Raw genomic sequence first — 12,980 nt, 5'->3', positions numbered from 1 at the left:
ATTGTTCTGTTATAGTTTTCATAGTTCCTGTTTTCTGAGTATCTTGTTATTTTGAGTTTTTGCTTTATTAAAGAATAGCTGTGCCTATCCTGACTTTTTCAACATTACCTGAAACCAGCACTAACATTTACTGCTGTATAGTGAAATTTTGCTGGTGAAATCCAGCCATTTCAATAGGAATCCATGCATTCTATTCTTGTCCGTGCAAAGGATTTCTCCACACAGATTTCACATCGTGTTGTAGACTTGAATTAAGCTGGACTGGACACCAGCTATCTTGCCAAGAAAATTATTTTATTTTCATCGAATGCCAGCCACAGGAGAGAAACTGGAAAATGTTGTCTTTATGCCAGCTGTCTGTGTTTCTCTGGAGTGGTATACTGAATTCAGACATTATATACCTCTGACTGAAGAACTTACAGTTCCTTACAAGGTAGGCTATACATGTTGCTTCTATGTTTAAAATAGAACATATACTTCATGCTTAGATGTGGCACAAACTTCTTCCCATATAAAGAATAATGTACTTCAGTCAACATATACAACATAGAACATATGCATCAGTGGGTCAAGTGTTACATTGTGTATAGACTCCAGTGCTAAAAATGTTCTTTCCTGCGTGTCTCTCTGACATAAGATACACACACATTCATGCAGTACAAGCTCACACAAATAATAACTCTCTCATGCATTTAAACTTCACAAATAAATAATACATCTGATTATGAATATTAATAAAGAATAATAATATTGAAAATAACATTAAACAATTACATTTTTTATCTTCAGTGTTCAAGTTGCTTGGTTTGAAAGTGATTTCTGTGTGAGCTTTGATACATTGCTACACTATTGACAATGGACAATAATAGATAACATGAAACTAAAAATTTACTTCTTTAACACACATTCCATTGATCTTATTTTGTATGATTTATTAGTGCACATCATTCCAATGCAAAAATGTGTTGCTTTCATAATATTTCATCAAAATTTAAAACTTGCTCAACTGCCAAAAAAAAAAAAAAAAAGGGTTTTTAGAGGGAGTTATATAGAAAAAAATTATCACAATCCAATCAATTCCTGATGGGTAAAACGAAGCCAAAATACATAACATTACAGAAGAAAAAAGTAGGTTACCAATGCCGTTTCATGATGACTTTAAAGCTTTGCACAATCTCAGGATCACTGAATTATTTTGATGGCATATGTGGCACGTTTAATTACTTCACAAAATGCTGTGGGCAAAAACATTGAACTGTGAACAACCGTCACCGCAGAATCCAGAACACATATGATATGCCACTTTTGATGCTTTGATGTTTTTAAACGGTGAGATTATTCTCTTACATCATCAAACAGAGAGACTCATTAAATATTCATTCGATTCCTAGTTTGTATATGTCATTAGTGGCTCCCAAACGCTGGTTCCTGTGGGAAATTTCAACAGCGAGGAGATAATGTAGCATTGGAATAGCTGTTCTGAGTGATATAAAGGCCGATTATTATCTTTTATATTTCTATCTGAACTGAGAGCGTGAGATAGTGGGACCTGTCTATACAGACAGGAAAAAGCAATTGATTTAACTTTGTTGTCGAAATTAAAATAGATTTTTAGATTTTATTGTTTTGTTTTTATGGTTGTTTTCCCTCAAATGTTTAGATTGTTTCTCTGGCCATTTTCTGCAAACCGCAGTCAAACATCCATATGTATAATCATGTTTTTAAGTTAACACTGAAAATAATACTTTGCATAATAACATTTTTGAAAAATGTAGGATCATTAAGATGTATTATAATATTGTAGAATTTATTCTAATTATTGTATTTTAAATTAAGTAATCTAAAGGAAATCACCATTGAGAATAATAGGAATTACTTAAAAACAAACAAACAAACAAAAAACTTATTAACTGTAAAAGAATATTAATGATCCAAAAAATAGGCTTGTATAAATGCAAAAAAAAAAAATAAATAAATAAAAAAAATAAAATCATGACAAGCTCAAAGTTTTGACATGTTAGATGTTGTCTTGTTTCCAGGCATGCAGCAGAGATTATAACCACCCACAGCTTCTCCTAGACATCTCTGCAGGAAAAGATTCAGGTTTATTAAGTTAAACATCACCTGACATCATATATTCATACATTTGTTTTAATGGGAAGGACCTGCAGCTTTAGGTCAAGGGGTAAAAGTTTGGTTGGTTAGCCAAAACCAAATATTCTGCAAGCCAAAAAAAAAAAAAAAAGGTTGAAAGTATGTTCTTGATTTTAATCAGTTATCATTTTGACCCGATATCGATTCTTAAATCCCAAGAATTGTTTTATTTGTTTGTTTGTTTTTTTAATTGATGTGTGAACAAAACTTCATTAAACATTTTTAGTAGTGCGCCTCCAATCCAGTAAATCCCAATAAGTTTTGTTACTTTTGATATGAAACAAAGCCTTAGGTTTCAAATTATGCCAACTTTAATACAAAATTCAAACAATAAATACTGTTTTTTTGGCACTCAATGTCACATTTGAAATTGTGGGGATATTTGGGAAACATTGCATTCTTGCTTGTATAATATGATCAAAATTAAAAACAATAACTCACAGAAGGGTATGATTTTGTATCGAAGAGAGTTTTAATCTTAAATCTCTATGCAGTCTGTGTCTATATTTGTTCTTCATGTTATTAAGTGCTTAAACCCCACTTTTACAAAGGTATATTGTAGCGCGATTTTCTGGCTTGTGTGGATGCAGTCAGTTTTGACCCGCAAAAGATGAGGTAATTTGACCGAATGTTTAGTATTTACGGCATTTTACCTGCTAGAAATACATGCTCAGTTTTAATGTTATTTTAAGGTGGTGTAGAAATAAAAATAAACAGCAAAACATTTTGTTCATGTATGTCAGTTTGAGAACCACTGCTGAATTTCCAATCCAGTCTCACGGCAGTTTGTGAAATGAATATCACTGAACTCGGACTTGGTTTTTCCGATCATCCGCACTTCTTCCTCAGTGTAGACAAATAGAGCGCGTGTGCTTGGTTAAGTAAAACGTGTTCTTTTAACAGAAAAGCTCTGATTGGGAGTTTAAATTCTGGAAATCTGGCAACTGTAAGTATGAACACTCGTAAAAACAGTTTCACTCCTTTATTCGACAAAAACAAAATAGTGATTTCAAAAGAGTGATTTTGGTAAAGTTTTTAGTCTTTTAGCCACATTTCAGTCTCGTATTTTTTCGTCAACGATATTGCACGTGTTGATTTAGTCACAGTTAGCCTATTGTTATATCGTAGCCTATAGTCATGGAAAAAAAGGTAGTCAATGAACATTTTTCATCATAGTTTTCGTTAACGAAATTAACACTAGTTTAATGTAGTAGAATACCACTTACATTCTGCACAGCATACTGTAGGCTATACTGCATAATATTTTAATAAACAGTATGCATTGATTTCAATAGTAGGCTAGTAGGCAGAGATGTTTAAATATAATTTCAACTGTAGTATTATTTGATATTACATTTTCAGTTAATATATTTTAAATGTAATAAATTGCAACTTCATCAATACAAATGTGTAATGACATACAAGTAATGACATTAAAATATATTTTAGTTTACGATAAATGTTTATCAGTACATTCAGCAGTAACTTTAACCATATTTCAAAGATAATAGAAGTAATCTGATTATAATTAAGAGATTATATAATTTCTGGTTCATTCACAATCAGGAAACATGGAAATTCAGTACATTGCATTATGGGATACAATATTGCACCCATTGTGCATTGGTTGTACAACTAATTTTGGAAATGTATCATCTGATTAATCCATTCATAAAGAACAAATTATGTAGACTGATAAAATAGTATGGATAGTGTACTATTCTGTAATAATTTATGGAAGGTGCATTGTATTGCTGTTGATCCATCAGATCAGAATCAAAACCACTGAAATCTAATGAATAAAAATATTAAAAATGGCTACAAATAAAAATAATTTTGAATCTTAAAATGAAAATACAATGGAGCACAGCTGCTACATATAGCCCAGTGAAAGAGAAGATTCAACACTGTCTCCTTATTTACATGCACACATGGCCTTGTTGTCCAGTCATGTGTGAGAAAAAGAAAAAGAAAAAAACCCATAAAACACAGACCTACACCGTGACGAAATGTGAATCATGGCGTGTGTGTATGTTTCCCGCATAATCTGCTCTTTAAACTCAGCCACGTTTTCTGGAGATCACTCCTGCCATTGCATTCGTTGTGATGTTACCATGGCTACATTCTCTCCGCTGAGGTTATTTTTAGTATCTGCAAGCTCTCACCGCAGGCAGACACGTCCTGTGTGAGAGGAAGGCCGCTGAGCCAAGATGGCAGCTACAAGGAAGAATGAGGAATATTGTGGCAGTGAATTTTCTATTTTGTCTCCGCTAAAGAGGATTATGTGTTTGGAATAGCAGCAGTGTTCTGGAATATAAACACCCCATGTGTTGAAACAAAGAAAAGAGACTGTAAACACTGTTGTGATGTGGGTATCACAGCTCAAGCAAAGCACTGAGAATGCACGCTATAACATTACCTACAGATTCTCGATGGATTTTGGGTTTAGATAACATCTTTGTGGTGTAGATATTTGAACTGTGCCTTCTACACTTCATCATTGTTGTTTTTGCAGTGATGTATGGTTTGTTAGGATAGGGCAATATTTGGCCGAGATACAACTATTTGAAAATCTGGAAACTGAGGGTGCAAAAAAATCTAATTATTGAGAAAATCGCCTTTAAAGTTGTCCAAATTAAGTCCTTAACTATGCATATCCACTCACAAAAATATATTTTTGATATATTTACGGTAGGAAATTTACAAAATATCTTCATGAAACATGATCTTTACTTAATATCTTAATGATTTTTGGTATGAAAGTAAAATCGATAATTTTGACCCATACAGTGTATTGTTGCTACAAATTTATCCGTGCGACTTATGACTGGTTTTGTGGTCCAGTATCACATTTATAGCTCTAAAGAACTGTTTTCCACTATAAAGAACTTTTTGTGCAATTGAAAGATTCCATGGATGTGAAAGGTTCTTCATGGATCCATACAGAACCTTTATTTTTAAGAGTGTAAGTATATTTCACAGCCCTGCAAAAAAGCCAGATCAACAGCCTGCTGGTTACCAGAGCAATCATATTCATAAGCAAAATCACATTAAAATAGGTGGTGTACATACAATATACAATTGCAATATACAGGCATGTAAACACCTTAATCGCATTATCCCCGCTCTGACTAAAGTGCGCATGTGGACGTACACGGATGCCGTGTGTTGTTCACACAACTTCATCAATGAACTCTGTGACATTATTCGGAAGTTTTCTCTTTACCAAATCGATAAACTCTGTCAACACAACTCACTGTGCAGTCTCTGCTTTTTACCTTCATCCAGACGGTGCGAAGAACACAACAGCACCCAGCACTGCGATGTTCATCACAGGGCCAAATTATATCCAGTACATCGATAAAAATGTATTTTGAATTTGATGAAAGCAGATTAAAACAATGGCCGGTAACATGCACACTGTATGCCTGCATGTTAATAAATGCTTAAGAAGTATGAATCTGAGTGTGATATAACCAATTATTAGCGAATAATCAGAGTAATAAAAATTGCATGTAAACTGGAGTGAAGAGTTCTGCTTGTGTCATGTAAACATCTTACTGCGATTAAGACCTTACTCTGATTATAAATAATCGCATTATTGGTGCACTTGTCATAGTTATTTTAAATTCATGTGCCTGGTAATCTTTAATCAAAATAACTTCCCCTCCTTCTTGCAGCAACATCTCTTCCCTTCTCTGATGACATGTTTACTGGTGTGAGGGTGGGGCAACCTGTCACTCACATGAGATCCACCAATAGCAAACCACAACCATTCAATCAATTCTTCATGGACAAAATCAAGTCCTGCCCTATATTTGTTCTTGTTCCAGAGGCAGTTTCACTCAGATATATGTTACTATAGGGAAGAAAAGACTATTGCAACTACCACAACTTTAACCAAGAGCAGAGCACTATTTGAGACGTTGTTATCGGTTTCAAGGTAGTCTGATATATTAACTATTTATTCATATTAGCTATTCATTTTAACATAACAGGGCCTGAACAGCATGCAGGATTGTTTTGCACACAAGTTTAAATGCTCCCAAAAGCACAAGCACAATGACATTTGAAATATGTTCTCATATTTATATTATTTTTGTAATGTGTTTTTGTAAAGTCATAATTTTGCTATAACATAAAACTGCTTTGATCTGTCTTTGATCTATTTGAAATGGTTACTATTTACTATTTTTTCATAGTGTGTTTTTTATTATAACTAATAATAATTATTGGTAATAATAATAGTGTACTAAGTAATGATTGTTACAAAAAATACATAGTTTTTTGATTAATAGATTATAACAAATGAGATTTCGATGGTATTTTGACCATTGAACAAGGAAATGCCCCCAGTTTCAATTTTAGAAATCTGGTCACCATACCAGATGGTGACATTTCTGCGATTTAGAAATAATTATCTTAATCAAACTCAACTGGTATGAAATGTCACCAACGACAGAAAAACTGTCATCTTTAAAAGTGTTGTCACTAAGTACTAGTGAAGGTCTAGTGAGCAGCAGAAAACAAGATAATTATGACAGATTATATCTGTAATATGTGTGTGCAAGGCGGTTAGTAGTTCAGGGAAGGAGGAGGCGGGAACTGGTGATCAATGTAAAACTTTAATCACACAAAATAAACAAACACAAAACAAAAGTAAAGAGGTAGCCTCTCACGGAGGACTGCCACTTGAAAACATAATAAAACACAACATAAGTAGTCCAGCCTGGTCCTCTCTCCTCTTGCACTGTTGTCACTGCTCCTCTTATTCATCCGGATCTCCTTCCGTGGACTCGAGGCCAGTGTGGCGTGCAGGTGGCGCTCATCACGCCGCCAACCTTGCTCATTTCCACGGCTCTCAGCCTTGTCCTGCCTGCCACAGTGTGAAAGTTATTATTACAGTACTTCAAACTGGACTGCGGAACTTGGCCTCTCTATTGCCATCTGTGGTTGAAACATAAAATTGCATTTCACTTGCAGAATAGTTCTTTTACCTCAGTGTTTCGGTGCTGCTATTCTGTGTGGATGAATCTGATGGTTTGAGGAATCCTGAACATAATATCAGAGGAGATCTGTCATTTTGCACCAAGTCCCAATGACTAAGAATGATTAATAATCTGAGGAATTAAGTGTTAACTTCTACAGTGGTTCAGGTATTTTAATTGCAGACTCTCAGAAGTTCGAGATTTCATTGTTTTTTTTGTTTGGGTGACCCCAAAGATCAATGAGGGTTGCCGATTAGAACTGTCCAATTTCAAATTATATACAGCACTATACATCCCACACAGGCGATATAGTAGCCAGACAGCCATGATGTAAAGACACAAGAACAAATGGCATAAGCCTGGAATTTCCTGGCAAATCGAACCCAGCAACTCAAAATTTAAATAAATAGGCCAATTTTGTGCATTACGTAGTGAATAAGGGAAAAGCGAGCAATAGCACAGAACACAACACACTGGACAATCTGACCAAATAGAGCAGAGTAGACCAATCACAATAGAGTGGGCCACTTGACTAATCCGAGCAGAGCAATAATAACAGACTGAACCATCTGACCAATCAGAGCAGAGCAACAACAACAGACTGGGCCAACTGACCAATCATAGCAGAGTAAACCAATCGCAACAGACTGGACCATTTGACCAATCAGAGCAGAGCAGAGCAATCACAATAGACTGGGCCATCTGACCAATCAGAGCAGAGTAGATGTCCAAAACAAAATTAGGCATAAATTTAGCATAATAGGGCCACTTTTTAATTATTTAGATTTATGTAATTAAAGATAAAGATTTGTAATTTTACTCTGTCTAGTCTTTGTAGGCTATATATATTTTTGAGACACATATTGTTTATATTATTATGTTTTTTTTTCCCCTCAATAGAAGACTAAATGTATTCACAAAAAAAATACATTTAATCATGATTAATTATTTTAATGAATTGACAATCTTATTTGGCATAATGTCATTGAACTAGACGTGCAATTTTATAAAACAGAGTAATTTAAAAATATCCCCTGTAACAGGAATTGCAAATGATATTCCCTGAGGTCTGCTGTCACTGCCCTTTGTGCAATATGATAAGGAGAACCAGAATTACAAATGTCACAGTGATGTTCTATTCGGAACTTTTTGGATCTGTTATGCTATATTAGTATTTCTCCTGGTTTCTCACGGTTCCGCTGAGCCAGGGACAGGAAACCCAGCAGGGATCATTGAGTAAACCCATCACAGGAGAGGTCAGATATTTCCATGTGTCTTACTTTCTCACGCAAACACAAATGTCAACAATCATTCTTCGCCTAAGATACAGTCTGAAGACATTTTTCATTCTGTCACTGTAGTAATGCGGTCTGTGGTTATGCAGGATAAATGAGTTAATACCTGACTGTGGTAAAAAAAGAAGAAACTGTGGCTCTTTTTTCCTCCATCATAAATGACTTGCATCTCAGAGCACGCAGACAAAACACAATAAATGCTGCAATGTTTTTTTTTTTTTTTTTTTTTTTTATGCACATCTTGGGGTTTCCATCCAGCGTATTTATGCGATATCCCAAAATGCGCATAAAAATAGTAGGATGGAAACATAGTGACCTCAAATCTGGTGCAGTGTGTCCTTGCATTCCATATAAGAATATACTGTATGTGAATAGATCATTTGAGTATATATGAATATAATGCTACTGATTTTTGACATTTCAAAATAACTAGGTTTTTAATTTTTAAGCATTTTACTGTTATCATTCTTATTTTGTTGTAGTTTTATCTTTTTTATTCTGTTTTGTTCTACTATTGTGAAATTTGCATAATTTGCTTTTTGAATTTCAAAAAGCACTCTTTAGTATATTTACTGACAAAGAGTGAGCTTAAAAGCAGTTGTATTGGGTAGATTTAGAGCTGAGAATGAAGCACAGAATACCTTTGTCAGGGTGGGTTGGTCTCCCTGGAGTCTCATTTACAAAATATTGGCTCAGCCAAACTGTCTACACATTGATTTAGTGCCGTCCTAAGATACCTATGTCCCAGCCTCTCACATCGCCATGGCAACCCCTCAGTGCAAGGTCCGCTGATGTTGTACTACTTGATACAAATATCAGTTGGGGTCTATGCATACAGATCACCTCTCAATGGTGGTTTTGTCAAGTAGCTGTTTTAAGGTTAAACAACCATTAAGACCTCAAGAACCGACATCAGCTATTGTATATGTATGAAGCTTTTGAATGGCATAAAAGTATACTGTTAGATTCTCTGTGCTTGGGAAGGCCTCATGTTATTTTGACTATTCTGAAGGGGTTTTTATGTGTTAAAGAGCATGAAATTCTCAATCTTTTAACAATTACAACAGGCTTTCTAAAGAAACATTTATATATGTAGTGCTTACATATTTTCCAACTTGCTTTCACCTGGTGCTGTTTATCTCAGAATCCCAAGGCCACTTATCTTGAGCTTTAATATGCAAACATATATGTTATGTTAAGAATATTTTGGGCTTCAATGAATTTCACCTTCCACTTTCAAGGTTTATTTATTTATTTATTTTTTTATGTGCTGTAATTGCAAAAACCTCAAACTCAAAACCTCATCAGTCTTATTCACTAACCACCAGCAATCCATTTTAATTAGCTGCCATATGCACTGAAATAGTGATATTCTTTGCATATTTCTTAGTAAATTAGGTTCATTTTGTTCATTAGTGCAAGATTCGTAGTTAATTCTCACCACAAAATGTATAGTATTCACATCTTTAAAGTAATTTTTTTAAAGTAAAATTGTGAAATTTTCCTTGGTCCTGTGATGATGTCCCACTAAGATCCTATAGCTTTAAAATTTAGTTTAGGTGAGGGGGCCCAATAATCAAAAAACCCAGCCAGCCCAGTGAAATTGAACGAACCCCAATGTGTGTAATAGATTTGCCACAATATCATAATAATCACACCGATATATCGTGTTCAAACCCATTATACCGGTATTAGCGCTGTTTGGATGCTAGGTGTTGATATGGGTTAATTTTTACTGTGCAATTGCCTACACAAATAAAGCAGTCATTATACAGTACAATGTTCATTCAGTTCGGTTCAATAGCTGTTTAAAGTTCATAAAGTAAGGAATGAGATCAGTTCAGCTATAAAGTAGCTCTGGAGAAAACAGTGATGTCATCGTCCAGCTCAGTTAAATTCTCATCCAATAAGTGTCAGTCAAATCAATTATATTGCTGAATATAAAGTGTCCCCAACCAAGCAAGGCAAAAGGCAAAAGTGGCAAAAAACCCAAACTCCATCGGTGACAGAAATAGAGAAAAAACCTTGGGGAGGAGCAGGCTCAGTCAGGGAACCAGTCCTCCTCTGGCCAAATGAACAAACATGGTGTCATTATGATTCAATTCGATCGCAAGTCAGACTGTAGATTGGTATTATTCAGAATATTTCATCCAGTTCCATTTGGTGGGAGGGGAATTCTAATCCAGAAATTAAGGATACATTTGCAGTTAGTTCAGTGGCATGCTTGTGTGGATTGAAGATCGAAGAATTGCTTATTCTCTACTTGGGATTTCACAGAAACATGTAAGAATGCATGATCTAAAACAACACGCAGAAAAATATAATATGTTAGGTTGTTGATTTTTCTCATTTTATCCTCAATATTTAGTGTATGCCAATCATGCTCTGACCAATCATAGCAGAGTAGACCAATCCCAGTAGACTGGGCAATCTGACCATTCAGAGCAGAGTAGAACTCTCAGAAAGGAGGGGTTTAGAGAGACCAAATTCTTTATTGCTGATGCTGAAATTATGAAAAAAAAGGGTGTTTTTTGACCTTGGATGCATGTAAACCCATTGTAGTAGACCTCCAAAAAACCTTTAATATAGCCTACTAAGGGCACTTTAAGGCTATTCTATTTGTTAGGATATTGATATAGGAACTGTTCTTGTCAAATAGTTTCATTAATAGTGTTTCCTCTATTAAAACTGAAAGAAATTCATACCGATAGCCCATTATCCTTCATACCAAGTATTACCAATATGACCATTACAGAAGTTACTATCAGCTACCTATCAACACTCTAGGAATTTTAAGCAATGCACTAAAAATTGCATTCTTGTTTAGTATATTCAACATTCACCTTTCCATCTCACTGCAGCCCTAAAATAGGTGTATCTCCTGTAGTTTTCTTAGAATCAGCTTTTATATTTAAACATACTCTGTGAGATGACTGATCTTTTTCATTCATTGTTTGGATGTTTTTATCATGCATTATCAGTGACACTGCACTTTAACTCATTAACAGTGCAACTGAAGCAAAATGTGCACAAAATTACTTTTCTTTCTGATGTCAGAAAAATGCAAATTAAATCTGATGTTTGCAAAACCAATCAAAATTGCACTAATGGTTTGAATATTTATTTTTGAGAAAGTATTTCTGGCATCATGGTGACTGACATCATTATTATAGCAAATTATGTAGACATATCAATTTATGGCAACACTGTATGAAAATAATGGATCCGGAAATGACAGTGCAGACAGCCCTAATTATTTGAATGATCATAAAGGTTGTTTCAAGCATCTTTGAGGAGTTCTTCTATGGATTCTATGGGTCTTAATCACTTCTGTTTCTTCATGTGATCCCATATTAACTTATGGTGAATGTCCACTACTCCTCTCATTGCCACTGTCAATGCTAAAATGCTTCAGATTACAGTTGGAAAGATGCAAGCTTTGTTTCTGAATTCCCTAAGTAAATATATGATGTCATGTAAAGCTATGCTTGCTGCATGCCAGTGGACTCAAAATGTAGGGTGCTTCCACGCTAGCACTTTTGGTGCGCGCACGGGTTCGACTGACGTCAATTCCTCCGTTGCACACAAATGAAGATCTGCTGCAAGAAGATATGTTTCTGACGCCTGTACTGAACTGTGATAGGCAACATTGCGACTATGATGAGAAAAAACAGGTATGCTTCAGTCGCATCTTGTGACATAACGTCCTGTTTAAGGTTCATTTAGATGTCTTCGGTCCATGTTGCATTCATATTTCCGTCAAACCGCACCAGAGTTAATTTGGAAGCCGATCGAGACCCACCTTTCCAGGTGTTGGATTGGTGCGTACTAGTGTTCGGATGGCAGTGTTCACACTTAATCAAATGAACCGCACTAACAGCTCAGTTCAGTTCTCATACAACAGCTTCAGTACATTCAGATCAATAATACTGTACAAGGCGAGGAAGACTGTTTCACAGTTTGGGTGCTAAATTGGAAAAAGATCTATAGTTTGCAGTTGTATTTGATATTCTGGGTATCAACTGGTCAGAATTTTGAGATTGCAATAGACGGAAGGATATGCTATAATGTGTTAAGAGCTCGCTCATGTACTGTGGAGCTTAATTATTTAGTGCTTTGGAAGTAATTAGCAAGATGTTAAATTATAGGGAGCCAATTATTTTTGGCTCCCTTTTTGGCTTATTATTTCAGTGCAGTGTTGACAGACTTTTAAGACATATGCTCTCAATAACAAATGCAGAAAAATTAGTTCATGCTTTCATGACCTCAAGGCTAGATTATTGTAATGCTCTACTGGGTTGTTGCCCTTAATAAACAAACTTCAATTGGTCCAAAATGCAGCAGCTAAAGTTTTTACTAGAACCAGAAAGGATGACCATATTAGCTAGATTATTGAAAAGCTCTACTGGGTTGTTGCCCTGCATGCTTAATAAACAAACTTCAACTGGTCCAAAATGCAGCAGCTAGAGTTTTTACTAGAACCAGAAAGTATGACCGTATTAGCAGAAAAAGTAGATTCGAGATTGTCTGTAATGAACTAATT

This window comes from Megalobrama amblycephala, linkage group LG2 (genome assembly GCF_018812025.1).
Source record: "Megalobrama amblycephala isolate DHTTF-2021 linkage group LG2, ASM1881202v1, whole genome shotgun sequence".
Taxonomy (NCBI): Eukaryota; Metazoa; Chordata; class Actinopteri; order Cypriniformes; family Xenocyprididae; genus Megalobrama; species Megalobrama amblycephala.
The sequence above is the reverse complement of the archived record's forward strand: the minus strand, read 5'-3'. Positions refer to the sequence as shown.